At 53.5% G+C, this 3,282-nt stretch overlaps 1 pseudogene; it reads right to left on the bottom strand.

Moving 5' to 3' along the window:
* Nucleotides 1–1,316: 1,316 nt before the first annotated feature.
* On the bottom strand, nt 1,317–2,423 carry LOC132014458 (histo-blood group ABO system transferase 2-like; annotated as a pseudogene).
* Nucleotides 2,424–3,282: the final 859 nt, after the last annotated feature.

Genomic DNA, 3,282 nt, shown 5'->3' with positions numbered 1-3,282 from the left:
ACTTGACACGGACAGATGGGGTAGGTGAGGCCCAACACCCCCGGGGTATGTTCCTGGCATCTGGAACTGAACAGGTCTTCAAAGCTGCAGAGTGGTTGGGATCATCTTCAGGCTGAGGAGGAAGATGAGAGGGGCAGAGGGGACCAAGGAGGCTCAGCTTAGACAGGAGAACAGTGAGCCAATCCTTTGGGGGGAAAAGTGGGTCAGTTACAGGCTCATGGGGACATACCTTAAGGCCACTGTGCTATGTGAAATAAGCCAGTTCCTAAAGAACTAATACTGGAGGACCCCACTTGTGAGGGACAGAGAACACTCTGATTCACAGAGGTGGAAGGAGCTGCTGGGTGCCAGGACTGGGGAGAATGAGGGTTTAGGGTCTCATGGGTAGAAGTTCAGTTTGGGATGATGAAGAGGTTGTGGTGATGGATGGAGGTAACAGGTACAGAAAAGTGAATTTACTGCCATTGAATTTACACTTCAACTTGCTTCAAAGTACCAGTTGTATGTCTAGTATACCACAATCGGAAAGTAGAGTCAAGAGGTCAGGGACATTGTGAGGCCGGAGAGGGCCCTGGAGCAGGGATCCTGTATCTTAGTTCTCTCTCTCATATTCTGCCTCTTGATGGGTGACTGAGCTCACAGCAGGCATTCAGTGAATGCTTGCTAAGACACAGTGCAGGCAGATGAGGTCACAAGTGCAAACCCACCAGTGGTCACTGAGGAATCCCAGCAGGATGCGCATCCAGACGGAGCCAGTGCTCACATCTCACAAACACCAGCACAGAAATAGCCATATTAAAACCAAAGCAGGAACTGTATATGACCCAGAGGGCTCCATGCCCCTGGAAGCCGAGCTAGCGGCCACAGCCAAGGCCTCTGGCAGTCAGGGGACTGGGGGTCTGACAGGTGGCTCAGCACACTCCTGACCCTAAAGGCCCATGGCGGCAGTGAGGTGCAGGGATTGGGAGGGAAGACCGAGTCAGGGCCCATCCCAGCCTCACCAAGCTTTGTCTATTTAGAAACAGGGAGATAAACTTTTTCCTCAACTGTTCTTTTTAAAGATGATTGCTCAGCATTGACACAGAAAAACAGCTGACATAAAACTGGAGCCTTTCACAGCTGCAAATGACCCAGAAGTTATCAAAATGTAGGGACCACAGAAAGAGTACCTTGTGCCCCCAGTCAGGCCTCCTGTGTGTGGGTGTGGCTGGGGGCCCTGGACATCAGGGCTTTACAGTCTCCTCAAGAGGACAGAAGAAGGAACCTGCTCTGATGGCTCCACTGGTAGCACACCCTCATGGAAACAGGGCAGTCCCTCACATGTTCCTGGTGTCCTGGTGATTCTTGGGCATAGCCACAAATCTCAGCTTCTTCATGACAGGGGTGGGGTGGGGGTTGTGGGTAGCCCAGCCCCTGCAGGTCCCACAGGTCCTCTAGTAATAACATCTTGGCAAGGTTGTGGTCCAGCACGTACCTGTTCAGATGGCTCTCATTGTGCCACACGGCCTCCATCCCATTGGCCAGGTCAACCCCCATTGCATGGTGACAGGCCAGGGTCAGTCAGTGAACCTTCACCACTAATACCCCCAAAAAGGCCCCCATGTAGTAAATGTTGCCCTGATTCCTGGGGGTGAGGGCCTGGGACTGCGGTTAGCACTTGTAGCTGAAGTCCTCACAAGCCACCTGGTAGAAACTTGGGTACAGGGTGTCAAAGAGGGGTACAGGATTTCCATACCCATGTGGTCATGGAACTTCAGATCTATCTCCGCATACCAAGTTGTCCACCTCGCAGAGGAAGTATTGCTTGCAAAAGCAGCTGACCATTGCCATGTGTTGCATGGATACATCCTGCCAGTGTGGGGCACTGAGGATCTCAGGGGCAACCACTTCTGGCCCTCCCAGAGGTACATGGAAAGCTACATGGGGCCCAGCAGGTGGCTAGTCTGTGAAGACATAGTAGGAGACCTTGTGTCCCACCAGAAGGACAACCACCCTCCAGCCCTCCTAGAGGGGTACATGGGGACTGGCAGCCAGCTGGTCAGTGAAAGTGTAGTAGGTAGTCCTGTGTCCACCATGAGGATCACCACCCTCCAGCCCTCCCAGAGGGGCACATGGGCCTGGCAGCCAGTTGGTCTGTGAAGATGCAGTAGGTGAGTCTGTGTCCCATCATGAACAGCTTCTCTGCCGTCTGCAGGAACAGCTCCAGGAAGACCATGTAGCTACAGGGACATGGGTCAGGGTGTGAGGAGGGTCACTGCCAGAGGCTGGCAGCAGGACCCCAGAGCTGGGGGCTGTGAACGTGTGCACCTTCTTCAGTGGGGCAGGCTCTAGGCTGCTTTAAGCAACAGCCACTCTCCCAGCCTGTCCTGAGCAAGTCTGCCCATGGGGCCTCCGTACCTTCGACTCCCAGAGATGGGGGCCATCAGCGTCCCATCTTACAAAGGGGAGCCTAAGGCTTAGACCCTGCTAACAAGGTCTTCAGTGAACCACCGGTATTCCTAGGAGGGGTCACCCTCAGACTTCCCCAGATCATGTCCGGCCCGGAGGCAGGGAAGGGGAAAGAGGACCCCTGGAAGAAGAGGGGGCTTGCTTAGGCCCCAGCCTTGAATCCAAGGGGATAAGCCTCTGGGTTCAGGCCTACATCTCCCCAGTCTCAAGAAGTTAGGGGTCTTGTCCAATTACCTCACATGGCTGGTCTCCCTCTGAGGTGACTACCTGCTCCCCACCATAGGGAAAGAAGCTCTCCCATCATCAGGTAAGTGTGTGCTGAGTCCCTCTGAAAGTGACTTTTTGTGCAGACACTAAAGCTATGCCTGCTCTGTCACTGGCAGGTTAGTAAATCATTCACACAGAGAAGGTGGGCACTACATTTAAGTAGGGTACAAGCACATACACAACCAGCAGGCATAAGTCAGTTTCATTAGGGGGCAAATCGAGGCCCAGCCAATGGGGAAACAAGCCAGACATAAAGAAGGGGGAGTGAAGAGTGATCCTGGCAGAGGGCACAGTAAATATAAAGACTTGGCATCAAGCTTGAGGCACACATGGGACAGCCACACTGCTGGGTGGACCACATAGGGGCAGGCCACAGTGGGAAAGGTAAGGCTGGAGAGGATGGGCAGGAGGGAGCAGACCACAGAGAGGCCAAAGTTTATGTTCTGAAAATATCACTCTGGTTACTGGTGGAGAATGGGCTCTGTGCAGCAGAGGTCAGGGAGACCTCTAACCTAATCCTAACCCTAACCTCCTCCTAACCACGAATACCAACCCCAATCAAATCGT

The sequence above is a fragment of the Mustela nigripes genome, chromosome 3 (genome assembly GCF_022355385.1).
Source record: "Mustela nigripes isolate SB6536 chromosome 3, MUSNIG.SB6536, whole genome shotgun sequence".
In the NCBI taxonomy this organism is placed as follows: Eukaryota; Metazoa; Chordata; class Mammalia; order Carnivora; family Mustelidae; genus Mustela; species Mustela nigripes.
The sequence above is the reverse complement of the archived record's forward strand: the minus strand, read 5'-3'. Positions and strand labels throughout refer to the sequence as shown.